This window comes from Aythya fuligula, chromosome 1, assembly GCF_009819795.1.
Source record: "Aythya fuligula isolate bAytFul2 chromosome 1, bAytFul2.pri, whole genome shotgun sequence".
NCBI classification, from domain to species: Eukaryota; Metazoa; Chordata; class Aves; order Anseriformes; family Anatidae; genus Aythya; species Aythya fuligula.
The window spans coordinates 178,858,129-178,884,943 of NC_045559.1; positions in this window are offsets into that span (position 1 = coordinate 178,858,129).

Below are 26,815 nucleotides of genomic sequence, written 5' to 3' on the forward strand. Positions count from 1 at the left end.
GTGAGTTTTTTTTTTTTTTTTTTTTTTTTTTTTTTTTTTTTTTTTTTTTTTTTCCCCAGTTTGAGAGCTTTCTGGGACATACAGATAGCAGTGCTGTAATGAATCCTAACCCTTACTTTCCAGGAAGGGTGATGAGACTTTGTGGGGATTCTTGCTTGTAAGTATCATCATAAAAATAGGACCTGCAAGGCTTTCTTTATGATTCACCACAACAAAAGACCTTTTGTTTCGAAAGCCAGACAAGACTGGTAATGGACTGCATACTTGACTAACACGTCATGTACAAACCCAACCACTTAAAATCATGGAAAATTCAGGACATCATAAATCTTACACCAACTGCATCATTTTATTTATTCAATTTTTTCAGATATTTAAAATAAATAAAATATATTCCTACATAGGCTCTAAGCACTCTGCCAACTTACAACAGCAAAACCAAAATGCAATATAATTGACTCACTCCTTCTAACAAATTGAAGTAAATAAACACTGGCGCCCCATTCATCAGCCAGTCCTCTTAAGGATCCTCAAAGAGCTGCTCCAACACATGGGTCTTGTAGCATGTCCTAAAAGTCAATAAATACAGATGGTTTCAGACTGCAGGGAGGGATTTATGAAGCCTAGTAAGCTTTTGGGGAGTATCTTGCTGGCTACACCTTCTCTGTTATATCGAAGAGAACGTAATCCAGAGAGAACGTAATTGGTGCTTCTAGTGTCTGTGTCTCTGAGAGATGCATCACAGAGTATTTGTCTTAGGAAGGATCTTCCCTGGAGGCTCTGAGCTTCCTAGGCCAAAACCATCATATTCAAATCAGTCAGTCCCCTCAAAAATAGCTGAAGTGGATCCCAGAGCAGAGATGCGCTTACCAGGTGTGTGATTGCCTTTGCTCCACAACCTGCTTCCAATTAAACTGTAATGTAGTCCCATGTAAAAGGTATGCTTCAAGACTAAGCCAGAAATGACAAAAACACAGATGATGGGTGCAAGTTACCCATCTGAAAGTAAGAACTGTGGCCCCTTGGGCAGGTATATGTAATAAAATCTCTTAGACACACTGCCAAGGGTGAATATAGTCCAGTTGCAGGGAGAAGACCTTATATGAAAGAGGGTCTCTGTATGAAGGATGTGCTGGAGGCTCAACAAGGATGGCACCAGATAGCAGAGACAGTACCTTAAAGGGCTCGTAAAAGCTGAGGAGGTCTTGTACTACCAGGCTTGTTAGGCTTTGTTACCCTGCATTCAAAGACACTATGATGACAGTCTAGAATGAGTCCGGTGGTCTCCTAGGATATTATTTTGATCCCTAAAGCAGAGAGAGACAACCTGAAGAGCATGGCAGGGAAGTGAAATGCAGGCGAGTGGTGTAAGCTGCCTGTCTTTGAAGGTAGAAGGAGGTCTTTGAGCATGTTTGTCTACCTTCTTTGAGAACTACACAAAGGCTGTGTGTTTTTCACTCAATGGAAAGAGAAACAATTTCTTAATGGAGGAGTTGGCTTGAATAGACAGGAGGATATTGGGGTAATAATAAAGAAGGAGTTTAAAAAAGAGATCAACATACTTTCACTTAGTAAAAATCAGACTCTACAGCAAGTAAAGAACAAAAGTTGTCCAAGGACACAAGGCCAACAATTTATTTCATTCCTGACTCATCAGTGCTGGGTAACTGGTCATATATTTCTTATAACAGTGCCAAAATTGGTTGAGATGGTTTGCACAAGTGGAATAATAATTGTTTGCTAATAATTAATAATAATTAGACAAATGTGCACAAAGATTTTTTTTTTAATCATGACTTAACTAAATAATCATTTTGGGATTGTATGAAATATTTTCTCATTTTAGGTGTGAATGATGAAAAATGAAGATACAACTTTGACCAAAAAAAAAAAAAAAAAAATCACTAGTCTAAGAGTATTTAAAACTATGTATATATATATATATAGTTGTTGTTTTTTTTTTTTTTTTTTGTTTAAGCAGAATAGAATTGGAAAGCAAAGGCTGGATATATTAGGAGGGTATTATTGAAAGGGTCATTGTTCAGGGGTTAGGATGCTCACTCAGGACAGCAAGTGTTAAAACTTCCTTTCTGCCAAATGTGGAGCAGAGACTTGAGTCCATCCGCTCCTAACTGCTCTGCAGAGCTTTTATTTCTTCTGTGAATATTTCAAATGCACTGAAGTTCAGCAAAAAAACTGATCTCATTACGACAGATGATAGAGAGAAATTGATTACAGAACTGAAGCAAATGGCTGCTTATATGCACAAGCTTATGTCTTGGTTATATTTGTGTGCAAAAGGAGTAAAATACAAACCAGTAATATACATTCTTGGTTCTTTAAAAAGGCCAGTTTTGTAAATCTGAAAACAATTATAAGCCAAATCTACTGGGAGAATTTAAACAGAAAAATGTGAATGATAATTGCAAACTGTTTAAAAACATTTTTACTAAAAAGCCATACTTGTTATAAAAAAAACAACAACACAGCTTAAGTGAAAGCTGGTCTATTAAACAAAAACCCACATGTAACAACTGAATGAAAGAGTGAGGCAACAGAAATTAATCTAAATCAGAAGATAGGAATGGTGATAAATTCATAAAGGAAACAAAAGAAATATAAGAAGAGTTTTTTGATGTATGTTGGGGTAGAAAATCTATCAGGGATGTTCCTCTCAATACATAAAAGTGGTGGAATTATCTATACTAACAAAGAAAAGACAGGAATAGCTTTCTGCTTTGCTTGGAAAAATCAAGTTAAAATTAATAATCTTCCAATTGTGATGATGTATTTTCCATTGTGACAATAATTCAGAAAAAGCATTTAAATATCAGCTCCTATAGTAGATGTGCTAAATGAGAGGCTTGAACAACTTCTGTCCAGAAGTTTGAAAAGAACAGGTCAAGAAACTCCGTTGACTGTAAATAATGGTGTTCTAGAAGACAATGTACACGAGAAAAGTTTAAGAGGACTAAACAGATAGTGTTGTTTTGTTATTTATAAGACAAGTATGGGATCAGAGCATTATTCCTATGCATTTCCACTTGATTTTCTCTGGTTTTGGAGAAATCATAGTTGATGTTGGACCCTGCTAATAACTCCATGAGAGAGATTATCATAGTACAAATTTTAATAAGTGTTTATGAAACTAGCTTGATATTTTTTAAAACAAGATTATCATTATGGTCAACATAGCTAATTGTATTTGATGTAAGGTACTTGGATTTCTGTATGACATTTAGCTTTGTGCATGATGAAAATTTGATTAAGAAAACAAATATTTCATTAATTATAAATCCCAATTATGCAGATATGAAAACAGCATGTCACACTGAAAGCAGATTAAATTCTGGCATACTGAATAGTCTGAAAGTGCAACTGATCATTGAAAGTGGTCATTTACTTGATGCTTTACACAGGAGAAAAAAAGATGTCAGAGTGATAAATAAAGGTATGGAGTAAGCATCTCCTGGACTGGTTGAGAAGATGGATATAAACTAAAGGCTTTTTAAAAATTATTATTTATTTATTTATTTTTCAGTAGTATTTCAGTAGGATCCCAGGAATCACCAGCCTTGCCTGCATTAGCAAGTGATTTGGCCAAACAGGACTGGAGGAGCAGGCTGAAGCAGCTCATGCTGGGGTTGCCTCGCCACTGCACCAAATGGGGGTGTTAAGGTGGATGTGGCCACTGAAACTACAGAAATAGAGGGAATGGGGATGTCATGTGAGTCGGGCAGGAGCTGCCAGGAGAGGTTGTCCCCCAAAGGGCCAGTCCTGAGACTGCTAAGTAGGAAATGGGAGGCTACGTATGCCTTTGGCATCGCCGTGACGGCTCCTGGGTTGTTCTTCATGCTGATTTCCACAGCTGAAGAAGGATACTGGATAGATTGGAGAGGGTTCAGAGAGAAAAGCCATGGGAATGACGAAAGCTCTGGAAAACACGTCTTATTGTGGTAGACCCGAGGAGCTCACTCTGTTTATCTAGCAAGAAGAATATTAAGGGGTGACTTGATCACAATCTATAAATATCTACGTGGGGAACAGAAACTTGATCACAGCTTGCTCTTTGCTCTGGCAGACAAAGGACACGATAAGATCCAACCACCAGATGTTGGAACTGGGCAACCTCGGAGGAGAAGAAAGCAATGTATTTTTAAACAAGAAGACAATTAATCACTGGGACTGCTTACTAAAGGTTGTGGTACATTTCCTATCCTGCGCCATCTTTGAACATAGGTCGAGGCTCTTTATTAAAGACATGCTCTAAATTACTGCTTAACAACCTTCCCTTCTCCCTCCCTGCCACACAATCACTGAACCCCTTCTGAAAAAATAAGAAACACACAGATGGCCTGGTAGAGTGCTTACACAATGGCTTTCATTTGCAATCAACTCAAAATTAGGATAAACTCCGAATGTTTGTTTATTCTCTTTATTTCCCCCAATTTTATTCACTTGTTTGCATACGGTGAAGTTCACTTGCACACAGGGGCACACACACAGGTATATCTGCCACTGTAGAGCTACAGATATAATGACTGAAACAAAATTTAGAGGCAATTGATTTGCTAGATTTCAAACATGTTTTGTTCCCATCTGAAAATGTACAGGTTCCACTAGTAGTAACGTAATAAAAAGTTTCATATCAGTTTTTAAAAAATCTGGCTTGAGTTGAAGTCACCCAAAATGAAACACTTGGTTCAAATTTTTCTCATAGGATTTTTGTGTGTAGCAAAATCAAAATCTTCCTGTGGAAAAATTCAGTTTTGGAGGAAGTGCATTCCCATTAGAAAATATCCACCCCAGGCAACTCCAGTAACGATGGCCTTCACAGACAGACGGAGAGAGGGAGTGGATTTCTTAACACTCTCTAAGGCAACAGAGAGAGAACTGAGCTTCTCCCTTCCCTTTGTTTTAGCAGTCAAGTTTCCTGCCGCTTCTCAAGTACAAAACCCATATGCATATGCATTTATTGCTTGGGCATCAAACTGATAATATATTAAAAGGATTATGATTTACTGCTGTAATTATTGGCCTCCCAACTTTCACCCACAATTATTGTGTGCATATATCTTCTGGCTTGCAAAATCCCCACTTGCCCATATAAATGATGTGATTGCATTACTCGGTACTTTCTTTGCTGCCCTAACTGCTCATTAGAGCAAACACCTCAAAGTGTGCATGTAAATATGTCGGGACTGCTTGGGCTATCTGGCTCACTCCCCCTCTTTCTCTCTCTTTGTTGCTTTTCCCTCTCTCCTCTTGCCATCAACCCACTTTTTTCCTGCTATTGTATATCACACTGTATTTTTCCTCCCATTTTTCCAAGTGTCCAAATGTTCCCATTTGATTTATTTATGTCTGACACTATGTCAGAGTGCCCAGTTCATTTCCTCTGGGACCATTCTGCTTTTATCTCTTTTCATTTGGATGCTCGTTTCCTCCCTCTCTGCTCCCCTACTCAGCTTCTCCAGTTCATTTTCCTCCCCCCTGCCCTGAAGTTCTTTGCTCTGATGCTATTTTTTCCTCCCTTAGTCAGATCTCTTTTTCTTCTCTACCTCTTGCCGTCTTCTGCTTTTCCTCTGTCCTTTATCTTTTGCCTTCCTTTACGTCCCTCTTTCCTGTATGACCCCGTATGATTCAGAGGGATCACTTCGCTCACCTTGCCTCTTCTCTGCAAAGCAGCTTCTCCCTGTAGTCCTGCACTTCTCTCTGTCCCTTTTCCTCCTCTCTGATCTTCCTTTTCTTGCCTTACTTTTTTCTTCTTCATTTTCTGTGCCTTCTGCCTTTGCCTGTTCTGAGGCTTATCTGAGTTTTTTTTTGCTTCATGGGGATATGCTCTGCTCCTCTGGTTGTCACTGTGCTGTCCCAGGTCTCCCCCCAGCTTGATCCCAAGTGTCCTTGGCACAAAACAGAAGTGTTAAGGAAAGGAAATTAGAGGATGCTATTGCTGGACACATCCCGGGGTCCAGCCAGTGCTAATAGGCAAGCGAAAGCCCCCTGAGGGCCACTCACTTCCCTCCTGTAAATCCGCACGTGGTCTGAAGGGATACTTTATGAGGTGCCTCTGTGTACTTGATCCCTCGTATTTTTTACATGCTGTGAAGCCTGAGGCTGTCCTTCGCAGCTCCTGCAGTAAAGCAGGGCCTCAGGATCTGCAGCATCCGTGGGACACCGCAGGTAGCGAGTTTGGCTTTCATAAAAGTCACAGGTGCTTTCATCAGGGAGCTGTTATGCTGCCCATGTCTGCCCTGCCTGGAGCACCACTGCCAAGAGCCCAGAGCCCAGGCAGGAGATGGGTGAGGTTGGTCTGACAGAGCTTCATCTGTTCGTCCTTCCAACATTCATGCGCTGCAGCTTTTGGTGGGCTTCTGTCCTCTGCCAGCACAGGATAGTGGCTGTCACAGGCCCTTTGTCCCATCTCTGGTCATCAGCCAAAGTTATCCCACCAGTGAAAAGCAAGAAATAAACTTGGAGAGCAACAGGCCTTAGTGCAGAAGGACTTAAAGAAGGGTGCAGAAAAGAAATTCATGGTAAGACCAGCTGCTGTACCCCCTTCATGGCCATTCACTCCTACCACCTGGTGCCCACAGAGCGTCTCCTCTGCCAAGTGGCAAAGCACCCTCACACAAGAAGGATTTGGTCCATGAGCTTGCCTTTCCTACGCGTGAAATGATAGAGGGGTTTTGGGGTCTCATCTTTATGTCCTGGGATGTACAACTGCTCTGTGAAAACCAGCATCTCTTTAAGCCCCATAAATACCACCAGAATGATTGTTTATAGTTCTCTGGAAAGAGATGTTGGTTAGTGACTTTGAATAAATAAAAAAGAACTGGACATGCTCCCTAATCTCTGCTTTAAAAAGCTTGAACAAGGTGTACATAGTCTGTAGGATTTTTAGCAAATAAAAATATGGATGTCCCCATCCCCCCTTCCTCCTCCCCCAGTCTGAGGATGTTACAAAAAAAAAAAAAAAAAAAAAAAAAAAAAAAGAGCAAACTGGCTACAGACAGAATTTTTAGTCACTGTCCTATCAACTAGTGATTATCAGATTGTCTGCTTGTAATGGCATATCCAGTCATACGTTTTCCCCATCAGACCCAAAATAAATGAAAGGAGGAAATGAAGGAGTGTAAGAGTCCAGCACTTCATTCTTCATACTTCAAGAGCTGCAGCAACAAATGCTAAGGGAAAATTCCCAAGCGAGAAATGATACCAGTTCAAGGTCACATAAGTTGATGTGTGGAAGTACATTATAAGAAAACTAGAAGGCTATTTTCGGGACTGTCATTGTTTACTGGATGCTTGGAAAGATTGTTTTGATGTTCTGTGCCTGGGCTCTGGGTTAGCAGTTTAACCAAAGTTTCTAAAGCAAAGGGCTGGGAACTGGGTGATTCTGTACTCTGCTTCTGAGGAACAGAGGATAAACTGATCCTTCTTTTCCAAACTTTGGAAAAGTTGTTATTTTCACATTCAGGACCCTCAGTGTTGTATGCTCCTAATGGCACTGCAAAAAAAAAAAAAAAGCTAACTTGTTAGTGTGATGAATGTTTAGTGGGGAAGGACTATGCTTATAGTGCTGCAGTCCCTCACTAAAAGCAACATGGAGCCTCATTATCTGAGGAGAAAGTGTGTCTGAGGGGGGCTGGACCTTGGAGAAATTTGTACTTTGTGGAACTCCCCCATGTAGCATTGAACATAAGATGCTGCCATCCTCCTCCAGCAGCACAGGGTATGGGGCTCTTCCATGTTCCCCCTTCCTGTTGGGGCTGCCCACGATGAATCAGTCCTCATGGGAACCAGGGGGAGATGCCAATGATGGACTATGTGCCCAAATCGCAGCAGAATGAAGGCTCATTTTGAGCACAGCTGGTGCTAAGCTGAGCTCTGCCCGAAGCTGACCTGGAGGTCAGGTCATGCAGGGAGAGGGACCTCATCTTCCACCTTCCTGCAGGACCTGGGGGCAGGTTGTGGTTTCTCCAGGAGGGGCCTTTCCTCCACGGTGGGCCTGAGCAAGCCTTCCCAACAAGAGCATTATTGACGGCAGTGTGTTTTTGCCGGCCGTTTCAGATTTACCAAACAAATGAAGGTCTTGTGTGAAAAATCCCCTGTGAGGCCTAAATAACAACATTTGCACTGCCCCACCCTGGCCGTGTTTAGGCCTCACAGATGGTGAGCGCTTCCCTCTGGGGACTGGTCACTGCGTGGGCTGGGGCTTGGGGCTGCCTCTCCATCCCCTTCGTATGTGAATAATCATCATGCCAGGCACTGCCAGTGCTTCCTGAGGCAGCTGAAGCAGGCTCCGTAAAACAGGTCTAATTTTAGAGCAGCCCAGGATGAGCACGGGGTGAGAGCAGAGCCGGGAAATTCGGAGTTTGCATTGTTTCCTCAGCTGCCTCCAAAGTGCTCCCGTGGATACTGTGGAGAGCTTTTCCCAGCTAGGCGAGCCCTCACCTCGGCTCATCTCCCACAAAAGTGGTGATCTCTTTTTATTTTTAATTTGTTTCCACATCTTTAAAGCGGGAGGCTGCTGTTTTCCTACAGATCATCAAAAAGGGAGAATTTGGTTGTTAAAATCCACAAGGAAATGTATTCAAACATCTGAATAATTAGGCATTAAGATGTGAGACAGCACTTGCAGTGTAATACATCTTGGGCTTCCTGGGGCACTGTGGGATGCACGTGTGTACATGTGTAAAGGGAGCAGGGATATCTGAGCCCTGCCTTTTTACACAGGGGAAAGATTTACTGAACTGGGTTTTCTGATGTCTTCTTGCCATCAGTCAGTTTAACGGTGCTGTGTGCCGCACAGCTTTTAATGTTTTGCTGTTTGGCTGGAGGAAAACCTGCAGCCAGGCTGGTGCCTGCTCAAACACCATATATTTTGAAACCATAATCATCCCCTGCTGTATCGCTGGCAGCAGATCTTGAACGCTTTGTCATATGAAAGGATAGCCGGTAGCGCCGCAAGTGTTGGAGGCGTTCAGTTGGCACACTGGGAGATGTTGCACAAGGAAAGATACTCCTTGCACAAGGGGTTTTCTTGTAAGTAGACTCAGTGGGCAGACCCAACCGAAATGTTTGACTGTAGAGAAGAAAAAGGAAAAGTCACACCTCCTTTGTGTTCAGAAGGTGGTTGTCAGTTGATGGAGTCTGGTATTGCTGATCATAGGAAGGTTTAGTTTGTGACTGAGAGAGGTTTTCCCATTCTGTGGAAGGATTGGCTTGAGCAAGAAAGCATGAAAAAGGCTGCTGGAGCAGGCTTGGTCATATCCCTGGAACCAGTGATGATGTCAGGGTTCAAGGAAGCTTGGCCTCAAACCACAGAGCAATTATAGGTTACTTCCATGAAATGTCTGATTACACTGAAGCTGAATTATGGATGGACAATGGAACATACATGTAACATTAACCATTCCTGTTCTCCAGCCCTGAAGACAGAGGGTTCCTAGCAGTTTCTGTCCCTGCAATGTTGCTGCCTGGATTTTTAAATGTTATGGCTGGAGGGATTTTTGTTATTATCGCTTGCGTCGAAGCCTGTGGGATTGAATCAACAGCTAGAACAGATAGGGAGATAGTCCATCTTTAAATACTGCAAGTGGTGGGGAGTCTGTCCCATTCCTAGATAAATTGTTGCGCTGTTTAATTCCCTCCCTTGTTAAAATCTTGGCATTTATCTAGTTTGGATTAATCTAGTGTCAGATTCCACCTACTGCATGTCGCGTCTCTGTCTGCTAATTCAAAGATCCCTCTGGTATCAGAAACATAATACAGCTACTTGTAAGCTAAGAGCGAACAAAATTGGGAATTTTCACACAGTGGGCAGATACAACTTGTCAGCATTTGTTTTCTCTCCAAATTATACAAAAAAAAAAGAAAAAAAGAAAAAAGAAAAAAAAAAGACAAAAACAAAATGGAAACAAAAAATCAAATCTAAACAAAACTACAAAACTATAATTTTCCTTAATGTAGGACCCTTGCTGCTTGAATTTCCTTAATTGATTGACCAGGGCTTTCATTTTGAGTCAATTCGATATTCAAAATAAATAAATGAATAAAAAAAAAAAATCCCACAATGCTGCATTGCTCTTGGGAATTAGAGCCTGAACACTATCCTTATTCAACTTAGGCAGAGGCTTGTTGTCTGGACTGCAGCTCCTCTAATGCTATATATATCTCTGAATCAAGTGACAAACTAACCCACGGCTGGCGTATAGAAGAAAACAGGTACCGGGGCTGCAGAGAAATGCATTCTCAAGAAGATGAAATGTAAAGTTTCCTTGAACAAAACAAATTGAGGTGGAGTGATTTAAAGTGAAATATTTCATTTTGCTTGTCCTGAAGGAAAATTAACATTATTTTTTTCTTTATAGAATTTTGTGTGGAAATTTCATTTTCTATTGTTGAGACAGAATACCCAGCCAGCTCTATTATAAACCACAGACAAATCATCATTTATTCTTCTATTGGATAAATTAAGTGAACTGATTTATTTTATTTTATTTTTTTTTTTAGTATCTCACTAACAGCTTTTGCCAATTGCAAGTATATTTGAAATTCTTTCTTGAACTCCTTTCAATTTGTCAATAGTCATTTCAAAAATATGGACATCAGAGCTGGACCTTCTTTCTTGTTACTATTAATAGCACAAGGAACAGAGAGCATCTGCCCTTCTGTCCTCATGTTTTTAGTCCCCTGCTTGCATATACCAGGATCACATCTCTCTTCGTCAGTACATTGCGAGGGGAACTCCTGTGCAGTTCAGCTGGTTATCAGCCACGACCTCTAAATCCTTTTCTAAGTCCGTTTCTAAAATATAGCTTGCACCCTCTGTATACAAACTATATGAGATACTCAGAATTATGCTTAACTGTTCAATAAAATATGTAGTTTTTTTTTTTTTTTCTACTGAGCTCATGTTACCATACAAACCAGATTGCTTGTAGAACAGATCTGCTTTTCTCATTATTTACCACTCCATGATTTTTGTGTCATCTGCAGACTTTGCAAGGAATGGGTGTAGATTTTTATACTGGATCACAGATAAACATATTAAATAACAAAAGCAAATCCAAATGGGCCTCCTGTAAAATATCCTCACTGTAAAGTCACTCTCCATTGAGTTACTCTGGAGACTCCTAAGTTTTTAGCCTGTTTAGTATGAGCTATACTGTTTTTCACTAAGATCCATTTTCTGGAATGTTGTGCAGGGCTAAACACAGACATCAGCAGGAATATACTACACCAGAAGAAGACTATAAGATGCTTAAGCCTTGTATCTCCTATAAAATTTGGGGGTATAAAGTATTAAATTAGAATTCTGTAATGTTATCTAATGTATACACCATTTTCCCCCAGTTGTAAAACAGCACTATTCTGTGTCATTAACAAAGACCTTGTCTTTTTTGTCTACCCTAGTTTTTGTCTTTCTTACATTTATGGGAATTTTCTGATGTGTTTATAACCTTAGTGATATAAACTGGGAATACACACTTGGTTCTTTCATACTTTGGCTACTAAAAGCCATACATAAAGTGCATAATCTTTGCACCTATCAAAGCATTTTCATTGCATTTAAATTTTACTCTGGATGGCAGATTGATTTTATTAAGTAGGTAGAAGAAGCAGGTATGGAGAGAGTTCCCAGAATTTAAGTGCAGAAGTAGAAGTTTGGTCTGGGGTTATTGTTGAGGGTTCCACAAGGTGCTGAGCATCTTCCACTCTTGATGATTACTCTGGGACCTGCACTCAGCTATTTTCAAGAAGAATAGTGTAAAATTATCTCCATATCACTATGTAAAGTCCATACATTATTAGTTACTGTGGAAATTCCTCTTATTCTTGTATGTGCATACAGAAAGCACATGAGGGTAAGGACTCAGGCTGGAAGTACCTGAGGTTGGTTTTATCATCCTGCCCTCTGATCTTACCCCTGAGGGTCACAAAGGCTATGGGCACTGCAGGGAAATGAACATGCCCAGGTACCCAGAAAGTTCAAGAGATGACTGAGAGCAGCAGAGTGATCTCTGATACACAACAGATCATATATGCAAAATTTCTACTGGAGAATAGTTCCTCCACTGAAAATTTTGAAATTGGAAGAAGTGGAAGGAGATTGCTCTCTGGTCAGGGAAAAGAGACACTGTCTGCTTTGGGGAAGAGATCTAGCTTGAAGGAATATGATGGGGCAAACCTCTTTCTCTGCAGTGTTGCCTTAGTCAGCTGTGGTGGATACCCCATGTATAACAAGCCAATGCCATGTATCTTACAAGCCCAAATGCACAGCCCTGAATCAGCCCTGAAACATGGATCAAAAGCAACAGTGCTCATTGTTTGGACAAAGAGTTTGCTGAACGCTTCAAATACAGTCAAGTGTGAATCCAGGGAAAGCAATGAAAGGGGTAGCATATGTTCAGGAGAATAATTTATTAGGATTAGTTTTCCTGTTTTTATTCCTTTATCCCAAGTCTTTGGACTAGAGGGTTGTTAGCAATATTTTAGAAGCTGGATTCAAAATAGGAGTTAAATTCACCCCTGTGTAGAGGCCCAGCCTTAAGGTTTATATTACACCAAAGTGCCATCAAAGTCTGGTTTTGAAGGTTGCCCTGGTGCATGGGCTTGGTGACGCTCATCCTCTGTGATCTGGTGATGCCTCAGATGGCTTCCTGCAGGCCCCTGGTTTCTTACCATGTCCCTATTTGCATAAGAAAAGACTTCCTATTTTAAAACCTTCCCTAACCTACAAATTAGTGCAGATGAATGGCCTCTTGTTGGAACTAGAGTGGTTCTCCTGGTTCCAACAATAGCACAGCCAATGCCAGATTTTAAACCCTCATAATGCATATAATTGTGTGATATTATACCAGAGGGGAAATTTGTTCTTTAGTCCAGCTGGTGATTAGCTTTACATTGAGGCACTGGGATTGGATACCCCTTGAAATTTTATCCTGGTTAACGTAACTACAGCTGGTATTTTGTGGTATAACAATTCAACCCTTACTCCTGAGAGCAGTCCCACTGGGCCAGACCTGGAAGTCCTCGCTAGGATTTGACTCGGGCAGAACTCTCTCTACCTTCAGTCAAGATTTTGTCCCAAAAAAGTCCAAGTGTGAGCTCCAGGAGATGATCTGCAAGCATTTCTTGGTTGAGCATTGTTTATTCAGATGAGTAAAGATTGCGTGATCAGAACCAAAACTAGGCATAAATTATTGTCAGAAATGTAGGAACTGCTAAGTTGTATTTTATTAATTGCTCATCTACACTAGTATCCCAGCATTGCTGACAGCAGCTAGAATACTTCTTCGGTGGTTACTCATCCTTCAGTATTCTGAGTTTACCTGCTTGCTGTCTATGATTACTTTAACCCAGTAATTAATGGATGGCTGATATACAGGACCGTACCTGTCCTGTGTATCATATGTCTCTTCCCTTCTGCATACCAGTTCTCAGTGTGCATGGTCACACTCTTCCTCTCTTTCTCTATTCTGTATTTAAACCTTATAAACTAGAGGGAATTCAGTGCATTTACTTTAATGGACATTTCAGAAAGAGGAATTGTCTGTTACAAAGAATTTTACAAGAAATACAAGAATTTTACAGAATTACAAGAATGTCTGTTACAAAAAAAAAGTTATGAAAATAAAAATCAAAAATGATTTTTTTAAAGTTAAATTGCAACATATCTAATGTTTTTTGTGTTTAGCCCGTTTTGAAAAATATCTTTTTCCCATAAAAAAGTGACAGCTCAACATTGAACAAAAAAGCACACAAAAACCAATGCCAACTGAGAGGAAATGAGATTCTTTCTTAACTCTCATTCTGTCTGTTAAAGAAAAATACTTTTTAAAATTTAGTTTGAAAAATGAAAAATGTCAATGACACGGATATTTTTCAAGTGAAAACAGGGTGGAAAGAGCGAACAGAACAGAAAAAAAATCTTCCCTAGGTAAACAGTTAAATCCATTTACTATTAATATATTTATTTGAAAGATATGTGGTAGCAGTAAGCTTCAAAAGGTATTTTGGATTTTCAAACCAATATGACTTTTTTCACTTGTTGCATTTTGTCTCATTCTGAGTGCTTTTTTTTTTTTTTTTTAATTTTTTTTTTTTTTTTATTCTGGAAGACTATGGTTGGAAACATGCATTTGGCCTTCTACGCACACTATATATTATATATCTCTAACATATGTTTTCCTTTGTCCATTGTAAAATAAATGGTCCTGTTTATTCTTTTTTTACTTATATCTCCTGCAGAAATTCCCTCCCACGCTATTAATTCCTTGAATTATTTTCATTGCAGCATTTGGAACCTTTTAAATATCTTCCATGTCTTGTTAAATAGGATCAAAAAGGACTCCAGAGCTGCAGATGAAGGCACATCTTCAGTCTTCCCACAACAGAATAGTCTATATTATGTTTCATTCTCTTTTTTCTTTTTTCTTTTTTTTTTTTTTTCAACAGTCTAGCATCTTTGTATAATGAGCTACCCAAAATAACACCTTTGTGCTGAAAATACAGGGTGTCAGGACTGCCAGACTGGTTGGGTCAGACCAAAAGTCACCGTAACCCAATAGTTGTTTAAACAGGCGTAAACAGTGGCGGGGTGGGAAGAGCAGAGAGCAGGGAAGGCTGGAGGGATGCTTCCCCCTCCACCCTTTCAGCAGTCTGTCTCAGGTTGCAGCTAAGCCATCATTTTTATAGCCACTAATGGCCCATTCTCCTCTAATCTGTATAATCCCTTTTTGACCACTTTTATACCTTCGCCTTCCACAAACCTCTGCTGCAATCGGTTATGGGACTTGGCCTGTGCTGCATGAATATCTGCATCTTCGCTTTCCTTGAGCTGGTTGCCTGGTGGCTTCATGGGGTGCCCCGTAGCTCTGGTAACATCATTCCCTACCTACCTCTGTTGCACCATTTAGGATTTTATTTTATTCTTCATCCTTTTCTCTTTACCATTTCCTCAAAGAGCTGGAAGGTTGATATAGTCCCAGGACCTGAAAGTTTGAAGAAAATCTCTAGCGAGGTAGGAAAAAAAAAAAAAAAGACGATAAATAAAACCGTGATGTACTGAATGTGTTATGATAGATGTGATTAAATTCTTGGGAGTAAGAACTAATTGGACTTAATTGTGAGGCCAGTTGCTCTAGTAGAAACATATGTAGAATTTATATATTTGGCTGGTATACTCTGTGGAGGCTATGCTGGCCAATGGAAAGATATAAAGGAACTTGGCAGTGTAATACAATTCATTGAACAAAATGTTTTGAATAAATCAATAGGCATTGGGATTCATGTCTAAGCACGGGGCTTTAGGGAAATCTTTTGGGGAAAGTTCTGATATTGAAGAGCATACCAGAATGTGGGGAAGAAAGAAAGGCTAAAAGGTTCCTTAGAAACAATTTTCAGGTTACTTCTGTCTTATGAGAAGTTTCTTGTTTGGTAGCGCTGCTTATGAAAGAGCCAGATGCTTTACAAATGAATGGCATTACCCCAAAAGCAGAGGATGGTTTTGTATCACTGAATGTTATTTTCCATGGAGTTGACTCGTTCCCACGTGGGTGCAGACTTTTGAGACAAGATCAGCACCCTGCTGCTTTTTCAGAGCTGATATTGGTGCTGTTTGGCTTGTTAAGAATGGTGAGATGTATTCAGCAGTTACACTTGTGCACAACCTTGTTGAGAAATTTTATATTGAGAGATATGTATTTATTCATACAAAATGCCTGAGCAACTGGCAGCCTATGAGCTCTCTTCTGTCTCTCTAATGCCTGTCGTTTGGTGGTGTATTGTAATTTTCAATCAAGTACCAACTTTTCTCCGCAGCCCAAATTCTTCATCATTTACTAAACATTAATTGCCAGCTCTCTGAGTAAAAAATTACTGCTAAATGCATGCATTACACATTAAAAAACGTTCTAAACTGGGCATATAATAAGATTTTGCAGGGAGTTGTCTGAAATGTCTCATGATTTCTTTTCAGTCTTAAAGAATGTTATTCAGAAGGAGAGGAAGTAAAATATCCTAAAGCAAGAAAGAGAGGATAGGGCTGATCTACGTTACAATGAGCTCAGCAGGCTCCCCGATGGCAGCTGAGGAAACTAGTGCCCTGCTAATTCCCAGCTGCAGCCTGCTCCTGGGAGCGATGGAGAGATGTGTACCATTCACTGCTGATAGGAACGAAGCCAGGGAAAGGCTTAAATCTTTCTTGGGCACATCTGGAGTGTGTAGTAGAAGGATCCTATAGCGTGATTTGCTTGATCCACACCCTGCATGAGACTAACATACTGACCTTCCTGGTATAAAGTCTGGAGGAAATTAAGGCCCCAGAGCTCCCTCCCCTAGCCACGGTGGCTGTGCTTGGTAGGGAATCCATGGTCCTGGCTGTGGGCATGGTGAGGTGCAGGTGGAGAAGACCTCTTGGTGGCAGGTGTGGGGCACTTGCACAGGAGGAACAACTCCTCGAGTGCTCTGACCACTTCAGTACTGCTCAGGTGATTTATCAGAGAGATACTGGCCTTACTGCGCACTTTCCTCTCTGGCAGGAAAATGGTCACCTATCTGGCTATTGGAAATGTTAAAAATTTTCATACTAACGAATCTCTGTCTGTTGCGTTCATTATTGTGTGAACCACAACAATTTTGAAGATACAAGTATTTTCCATCAAGACTATGAATAACACCACTTGGCAAACAATCCCTATAACAAAGAATAAGCCTCCAACTTTTTTTAGTGACTTTACATACAATGTGCCTTAATTACTGGCAAGCATGTCAAGAGCCTATTCCCACATGTGTCAACACTTCCTTAATACACTATAATTCATCATGTTAGCATGGCAGAAACAAGGTACTCTACATCTTTACACACATCCTTCTCCAAGTTCTGGTCCTGAACTGAGTATTAAATGAACAGAAAGTCTTCATCTAGCGAACAAAGAACAGACCACAGCATCGAAACAGTAAGGTCCCCTGAGTCAATCAAAGTCATACATCACAGAGCACTTTATCATATTCTTCACAACACTGTCTAAATCCAAGAAGCACTGCTTTATTGTCAAAAGGACATTCACTTAATAACAGCAGTAAATCCAGAAAGGCAGGCTAATTTTAGACAGAAAACTTGGCTAAGAGAGAACCCTATCGTTTCCCACTCCTGACATTTTTATTCATTGAGTTCATTTTCATGCTAGTTGTGTGATTAAATGCAGATAGGGATTTATTTCCTTTTAATAAAAAAATACACGATTCTGAAAAAAGCCAAAATTGCAAATAAGGGACCTGATCCTTTTCCCACAGAAATAAACAATAGTTTTGTTGTTGGCTTCAGTGATGACAGGAATCAAATCCATGAATCTCTGTTGGAAGAAAAGGTTAAAATTCCATTTGAAAACTCTTCTTGGACCATACGTTAACTCTCTGGCAGTTCTGGGGGTAACCAAGAACCAGCATGATTTCTTTTCTAATGTGCCTGCATGTGTGTGCAAATGTATGTGGTGGTATAGGGAGCCATTTCATAAAGAAGCAAGTGAAAATAAATCTGTCCTCAGTGTGTTGAAGTGAAATGTTTTATTTGTACTCGTAAACCAAAGTGCTTGCTGTATTTTTGCATTGCAGTTTTATTGTCAACAGTGATACAATCTTCCTTCCTTATGCGTAGATCCTTATACAAAGCCAAGGACCTTAGGCGAAGCAAAGAGGTACCATATACTTAAAGTAAATGTGAGAAACGCTGAGACATTTGCAGAACTGAATATAAGAAACATGTACCCCAGGGACAGTGTATATCTCCCCTATTAGTCACTCAATCAAATGAAACTGGGTTTCAGACATATTCAGAACATGATCCAATTCTTTTCTTGGGTAGCAATTACTTAAAATCCACTAAGGACCAAATTTTGGTTTTCCTTATGCCACTGTAAACTTCTTAGGAATGAATCAGCTGAGCTATTCTGCTTTAACAAGCTTAAAAGAGATTGTATAAGATGATGCTCAGAGAACTTGATATTGTAATATAGTTTGTTTTGTGCCATGGGCAAAATGTAAAATGTACATATATATATATTTATCTTAAGTTGAAAACAGTTTCCTTGGATTATGTGCTTTGCCTCCAGACAGTGGTACAGAAGTTTCTACCATAGCTGTCACAACTGAATGGGCTCTGAGGCAGAAGAGCACAACAAGGAGTCCCCTACCTGCTTCTTCATCTGCTCCACCGTTGCTTCCTACAGCTTTCCTGTTACTGCATGGCAGGGCAAGACAAAAAATCCTAACACGTAACTCAATAAATCTCACCTCCCCTTTTCCGTTCACAAAGTTTCCATCATCTGATCACAATTTTATTTCATTTGATCATCACTGAAATTTATTCAGAGTGATTCATCAAATAATTTCTCTGCATAATTTTTGGTCTGTAGATCATTTGCAATCAGTTGGTCATGAGTATATTGATACTTGAAATTCAAGCTGTTTTGGCTGGATGCTAACTGAGAATGCTCCCTAGATGAGCATGTTTAACATTCAGAATCTTTTTCCCAGTGCAGTTTCTCCCCATTACAAATTTAACCTTGACTTTGCGCAAATATCCTGCAAGGTTAATTTTGGGTGATCTTTGGTGAACATTCCTTGCTGCAAAAGTGACCCTTTAAATGCACAAAAAGCGAATGTGAGAGGATTTGCAACACAGGTCTGGCCAAATTTCTGTCCACACCTGAATGAACATTTTTAAGACCTCATGCAGAAGTGACAAGGTTATGTTGCAGCTCTGGCATCACTCTGCTCCAAGGTAATTTTACTGTACTTTTACAGTTGATGTAAGTGGAAGAATGATAAACTGATTCTGAGCATAAAGATGTGGATTATTTTGTTTGTTTGTTTCTGTGCATATACTCCTCTGCATCCTCGTTACAACATGTGTAGAAAGGCTAAGTTATCTTTGCTTCATGTGTAAAACACATTATAAAAACGCTAATGCAGTTGATTCACAGCAAGGCACACACATAATATAATGTGGTTTGGATCCAGACATGTTTACTGCATCTGCCAGAACTTAACATGACAGTAGAGCTTGTTTCTTAAGGCAATAGTTTGGTTAAACAAGAACATCCAAAGCCTGTCCGACTGTTTCCAAATGAGCCAATATGAGTTTTTTTTTTTTTTTTTTTTTTTTTTTTTTTCCAGTCATGTGTGTTTTGGTGAACAGAGTGATGTGGAAGAATTCTTCAGGGTAAAGATGGGCTTGGAAAGGTTCTGTTTGTCCCTCCCCTAAAATACCTTTCTGGAAAAAGTTTTCTCAGTTAGGATGGTTAGGTGTTTCTTGCACTGCTGAATAGGATTGCCAGAAAGAGTCTATTCCTCAAGGTACTGACTGCAGCCAAGTTCTGGTCTGTTCTGAACATGGTAAAGCTATGTTGCTTAGCTTTCAAAATACAAAATAACCCACTCATCTCAGATCTCAAATTATACATTTAATCCTGTTATTGTCTTTACTAGTTCACTAGATAACTGTTGAAACAAAGCTTTTCTTTACCAAGCAGGTTTATGCTCTCTAGAGACAGAAGGGAAGAAAGACACTTCCCCTTCACCCTCCTCATCAGGTTTCATAGAAAAATATGGGCCAAAATTTTTTTCTCAGTGGAATTCTCTCTCTCTCTCTTTTTTTTTTTTTTCATTGTGTGTGCTGATAAATGTTATCTGGCAAATCTGTGTGAATTTTCACCAGCAATTGGAAATTCTACACGTTAGAAATGTCTACTGCAGATGAGTTGGTTACAGCCCTTGCCCCCTGATGAGGATTGTCTGGTCTGATGAGTATGAGCTATTTCATTTCTGCTTAAGGAGAATTATTGCATGTGATTTCTTGGCTAATAGTAGTTCCTTCAAATCAAGTGTGGGTGTTTTCTTAAACAAACCCTAATGATCTATGGAGCCTACTGGGCTGATTCCCATTTACACTAAAGTCAGTGTAAGTAAACACCTTTGGCTAGGTTATAAATTACATTCTGAGCCTCTCTGTGTTGCTAGGGTTTGTAAGGCAGCTTTAATGTAACTGAGAGGCAGGAGCTATTGACTTGAGCTCTGTGAACAAATTTTGTCCCATTTTATCAGCAAGTTAATAGCCAGGGAAGGAAAACATTACCCTCCTCCACACTGTTTTGGGGTCTTCTCCAGTCTGTCTGCCCAGAGGCACAGTGGAGATCTTGGAGGAGTTGGGGGAAGGAAGAGACCCTTCATAGCTCTCTAGTTATCAGGGACGTGAGAAGTGCTTGTGCAAGCTCCTGCTTTTTTGGAGCAGATTTGAATCTTTCACAGTGCAGGTGGCTGCACTGAAGGCACAGGCTTTATTTCTCCTGCCAAGCTGAGCCTGGGGTTGTGAAATGAGTCCTGCAGTCTCCGAGTTAGCTAGTCAAACTGTAAATGGGGAAGAGACGCCTGCTGCCTCTCTTGTAATGATGCAAGAGATTGAAATTCAGGTTCCTGATTTGGGAATAGCCCTTAAATCCTTTCTTCAGAAATAAGAAAAAGTAAATTAATCTTCTGAAAATGAGAATACTGTTCCTCGTTCTAGCTCTCTTCCAAGAGAATGTGATATATACAAATAGAAAAAAAAAAGTTTCCTTCACTATCGCCACATCTTCCTGTACTGGGATATATTAGTTGGACTGTGGGTGTTAGGAGAAGTAATTTCACTGCCTCCCAGTCAGGGCACAGATCAACTGTTAGAGTTTTCTTCAAGGAGGCTTGAACTCCTTTGGAAAAGGACATTTTGTGGGGTGATGGATCTATCTAAGAGGATTTGGGGGGAGATGGATCTATCCAACATGCCTGGAGAAGCATGTACTTTTGGAGAAGCCAGCTTTAAACTGTCCCTAGAGCTATCCAAAAGCTCAATAGGATTTTATGGGTCTGAATTGTGGAGTGAGGCACCTGAGGCAGCTGTTAATCACCAACGTGTTTCACTATCTCCTCCTCTCTCCAGGGTTTTCATGACTAGCCCCAGTGATTTTCCCCTGTTCATGAAGATGAGTCTATTAATGGCAAGACCAAGAGCATTACTTCTTCTACTGCCATGGACTTTCCTTGAGAAGTAGGAACTTTTTCCAAGGGCTTTGCTTTCTTAGCCCTCATGTGTAAGATAACCCATACTGGATGATGCAGGATACTTCCTCCTTTATGCTGTCTGGCACAAAGACATGCCAGAAGAAAAGCTAGTTTCACTCTTTGTATCACCAAATACTTAATAACAGACAAAATTCTATAATTTTGATGTGTATTATAGAGTTTTTTTTTTTTCTTTCTATAAATTATAAAATGACATGTTAAATAATTACAATGCAATAAGAATTGACAAAGTAAGTACACACTGTGATTCATTATCCCTGCTTTTTGTTGTTTTCATTTGCTTTAATTTTGTAAATCCAGTGATTACAAATGAGTCTCCACTCATTAGTGTGAATTAGAGGGGACTTGCTGTTCAGTTTGTTAATATAGTCATAAACAATAAATAAGTAAATGAATAAACCTATGCCAGCCAGAGTCAGTCACTAATATAGGTGTTTCAGAAATAATTGTCCAGCCTCACTACAGCAGAAGAAAATAACTTGCGTTGAGAGGAAAAGAAATATTTATTTGTTATTTGTGCAAAGCATATAACAACCTACTGTCGAGAACCAAGAACAGCTTCCCAAAGCTTGCACAACAAGCAGTAAGCTATCCATTACCCCTCTCTCTGCTCTTCCAGTTTGCCTTTGCTATTTGGAAAACACTTCCCTCTTTCACTTCTGCTCCTCTAACCAAGCTTCAAAGCCTTTGCCTTTGCGAGTGTCCAGAGAACTCACTTTTTCACTTCTGCTTTGATTCAGGTTTTACGAAGCCCTGAGGTTACCTCTTGCCCTTCTCTCCCATCAGTTTCAAGCTGTTGATTTTGTTGTTCAGTGTCATGCACTTGATTGACTATTGGGGTGGCAGGCAGTGTGGCAGGACTAAGAGGCCAATTTTTAGCAAGGCAAAAATGGAGGTAGGGTGAGCCTGGAACATGATGGGGTCTCTTCAGTGTTTGTAGCTTTGCCCATGTGAAATTACACAGGTGCCTCTAGTGCTTTGGGTAGATATGAAAGCAGCAACAGAGGCTGCATGCACCAGGAAAGCCTCCGTGTGAGGGGTGCTGGCACATCTTTTAGGGCAGTACTCATCAAACAGCATCTTCTCTGAGAAAGGGCAGTATGGGGCTGGATGGACGTGTCTTGTGATCAGGACCAGCCCATATCATGCAACATAGACCTTGTTTGCAAAGCAAGACATAATGCTGTGGCTGACTGGGAGAGCCTTGGTTAATACAAAGACAGATCTGTGTGCAGCAATGAAAACAAAACAAAACAAAACAAAAATAAAAAAAAAACAAACCCACCACCACCAACAACAAAAAGTAACTCCACACAAACAAATAAAAAAAAAAGAGAGGGGGAGAGAGAGAGAAATTTGGTATGAATAAGAGCTACAGTGTAAAATAAAATGGATCCATCATGCAGAATGTGTCTTCTGTCCACCAGACCCATGCCAGATCTGATTTGTGCTTAAATCACAGGCACACTGGTCCCATGGCTGTTTCTAGCTAGTCTGGGGAATCTTCTTGCCACATGGGACTTCCACATTTATATTTGTTTTCACAGTCACCATAAAAATACATCTCATGACAAACATCTGGAGAACACACCTTTCCCTCTGCACGTCATCACCTTTTTGATGGCTCTGAGGTCTGTCCATCAGTCAGAACAAGAAGGATTTCTTTTTCCTACACGTACTTTGTCGTGTGGCAATGGACAGCTAATACTGCTGAGTGCAATATCTCTAGCTAAGCAAAATGTCTTTCCTTTTGCCATATGCAGAGGCTGGGAAGCTGCAGATCCACCAGGCATGCCAGCACCTTCTGTTTAAAATCTATTTTTCCTTTGGGTTTGGGCCAACAGCTCAAAGCCAATTGCAGTTGTTGGGTCCAGACTGCTATGAAATGGCTTTCTCGGGTAGCATCTAATACCTCTCCTTGACAGCGGGCTGTACTGGAGCATGTTTACACATCCTGGCTTGGGGCTAGACACATTCAGCATGTCGTACAAAATGGAGGCCCAAATACAAAATGGAATTCACAGTTTGAGGCCGCTGTATCCCACTGTGTCATGGCATAAGTGGTAGTCCTCCCGCTGCCGGGAATGCTGCGCTTGCTGCTGGTCTCCCTGCCCTGGAGAGCAAACAGTAAAACTAGATAGGGAGATGGACAATAAAAAAAAGATTGGAGACATGGAATGACTTCCATATGAAGAGAGACTGAAAAGGTTGGGATCATTTAGAAAGGAAATGAAAAAGAGAAGGATATGGTAGAGCTATCCAAGCTAGTTAATAGAACTGGGAAGATAAATCAGATGCTCTTCCTTACCATTTTTTCCTACACAAAAAGCAGAGGAATACAGTGAAACTGAGACAGCAAATTAAAATTGATAAAATCAATTGCAGAACATATATTTAACTTATGAAAGTCATTATTCTGGGGTATCACTGCAGTCAGGAAGACAGAGAGCATCAAAGAGGTACAGAAAGTTCTGTGAAATGGAAATACCTGTGAGGAATTTAACTATTAATAAATAAATAGAAAAATATAAGGTGTTCTGTACTGGGTAGGGGACACATCTGAAACCTTCATCTTGTTTACTGAGCCTGTTTATGATGCATCTGGAGACAGATTCGTGGCCCTGATCATGGACTGGCAATGAGCTAAGAGAAAGCAAAGTGTCTTGGGAGGATGGGGACAAGGGAGATGTGTTGGTGACCTCCTTTATATGCCAGCACTTTGACTGCAGCCATCAGCACCTCTCAAAACAGCTGGCAACAGCTGGACTTCGGAAGGCTGTTGAGTTTGGCACAGGTGCAGGGCAGAGTAATGGTGCATCAGGGACAGTTCATAACTGTGTGGCAGATCCTTGTCAACAAGCCTCTGCCTGCAGATCCCAGTCCATTGATGCCCCTGCTATGGATGCACATATATAGGGCCCTTAGGGCAAAATCCAAAGAAGGATGTGGAAGTCTAATGAATGATTTAGACTGTCTCCAGATGCAAAATTAAAGTCAAAATGTTCTTAGGTTCCTACAACTCTGCAGCTGTGTACACTCTGAATTCCTGCTGGTTTGGCTGAGCTGACCCTAAACCAGGAGTCCCCACAGCTGAGGAAAATGTCCAGAGCAGAAGACTGCAGAGTGTGGCCTGCCCTTTCTGTGGCCTCACGAATTCTTATTTTCCTTCTGGCATTGGAGCTCATCTTCATCAGGGGAGCTGCTCCACCTGCCTCCCAAGGAGGCAAGCAATTGGTGCAGTGCACAGCTGGGTGGCTAGGACACCTTCATGGGAGGGAGTGAGATGGACTGTGAGCACCTAAGTTGTAGGAACTTAACTCTCTCTTGCTTTTTGGGGAAATTGTGGGCTAACTGCTGAGCTATTACACAAAAAGCTCTCACTGCCACCCTTGTTAGTGATAGCTTCTTGAACTTTCATGACTGTCAGGGAACTTGAGGTGTGCTTTGAACATGTTTACTGCATCCAGCCTCCAGGAACTGAGGCACAATCCATGAATCTCACAGCCTTTGGCAGAGATGGAGAAAAAGTATTTGGCTCAGCCAGTATCATGGTTCCATTGGGCATGCTTTGCAGCAGAAATGTTGACGCCAAACTAAGCTTTCCTGTCCAAACTCAAGTGCTTACAGACATCTAAAGGATTAAGCAAATCCTTTGTGGATCACATATTTGGACATGGGTGACTAAATTCTGCCTAAGCTGCTTGAGATGCTGGTTTGTGCACATTATAATTTTCCAGTTCCTTCCAGCTAACCCTTTGGTGTTATACTGGTGATAATTACCTCTCTCTCTTTGTCTCAAAGGGCATATCTTTTTGTTTCACCAGCAGAAAACATCTTCTCTCTCAGATCACCTCACTGATAAATGTAACCAAATTCAGAACAATTGCTCTCCTTCCAGATGTTTGGATGTTTGCTGCCTTAGTTTCTGAAATAACAAACAGACCCAGTACTTTGTCTGTTTGTTTTTTTTTTTTTTTTTTTTTTTTTTTTCTAACCATTTCAGCTGATGCAATGCAAGATACTACTTCCTCCTATCACCTTTACCTTGTTTGCATGAAAGTATTATGTCTCCAAGAGCACTATATGCCTGAGAAAGACACTTCCAATATCACTGAATGCTCTCAACAGATCAAAGGAAAATCCAGCACTTTGCCCACTTGTGCCCATCCTGCAACCAGAAGACAAACATTTTGACCCTAAGAGGATGGAGAGATGAATTTTCTACCATTGATAGAGAACTGAAGTTCTATGTAGGTAAAGACAGTTATTACAGTCTTGCTGCTCAGCCTCTGTGGTCCCCACAGAAAAGTCAGGCAGCAGTTCTGTGCTTTTTCATGGCACACTGACTCCTTTTCTAGTAGTTTGCATGCTGGAGGAGCTCTAACTTCTAAAGCTCTACCAGCTAGTGCAAGGTTTGGGATGGCCAAGGCCAGTTCCTCATCAGGAGCAGGCAAGAGGTGAAGCCTACCTTTTGCAAAGAAATATGAATAGCAGTTAAATATCCAGGGTGAGATTCATCCCAGCTAGCTGCTGATGTCAAGCCTATAGACATCCACACCTGCGTTAATCATCTACCTCCCCCGAGAGCACATTGAGATGTATTTAAGACATGTTGTGTTAGAGCAAGATGAAGCATGTCCAAAAGTGTCTGCCTCTGCCCCTATCGATGCCAAATGAGCCCAGTGGTGACTTGTTTGGGCATAGACATCTACATCCAGTCGATCCCATCCTCAGCATGCACTTGCCAAAGCTGAAGCACATGGATGCTTGCCTCTTTGCCGAGGCTGGCTGGACCCACAGAGCTTCTGCTTTCACTTCTGCAGCTCAGTAGCCTAATAATATGCTGCTGCTCTGGAAAGGGACTGCATCCATACCAAGTACATCCACTTTTCTCCCTGCCACTTGTGCCAGGGTGTTGGTGGCATATCTGCATCTCTTCCCAGTCACATCTGGTCGAGGGCAGACAGACCCCACTGTACAAGGCATCTCCTGAGGGCCTGCTAGGATGGGAAGACTGAAGCGGTGTTTGAAGTAAGGGTGGCCAGCAAGAGACGTATCCCTCTCTCTCATTTTGTTTTCACCCACATGGCATGTAGCTGCTTATAGAATGAGATCCGGCCCTCTAGGATATGCACATGCTTGCATGTGTTGGGTGCACACATATAGATGTGTGTCTGTATGTGGTTTATTAAGAATTAAAAATGCTTCTTTTTGCTTCAGACAGTGCTTCCAGTGCTTGCCTTTTCAGTTGGGGGGACTGTGTTTTTAATCTCGCTAATACAAAGAAAACAATGGACCTCTTTCTCTGCTAGCTGTAAAGGGTCATAAGTAAAATGAGTTTTGGCAGACTTGTTCCAACTAGACATGCAACCACATGCAAAAATGACTCTAAATTTAGCATGTCATTTGTCAGGGTTAACCCTTCCCTTCCTCAAAGAAAAGGAGCTTATTTGCTATCTTCTTGTAGTCTGCATTTGCAAATGGGTCTTGCCTCTATAAAACTCTGAAGTGCAGGAATTTATAACAGCCTTTTCTTGTGTAAGCCTTTATTTCTCTTTGAGATATGGTAAATGCACATTTATTCCTGCTTTTATGAGCAAGATACAGTACTTTTGTACAAGAATGAGTACACTTAAACCCAAGAAAAGTGCTTTCTTCTCATGTTTCAGCTGAGGGTGGGATGGTCCTA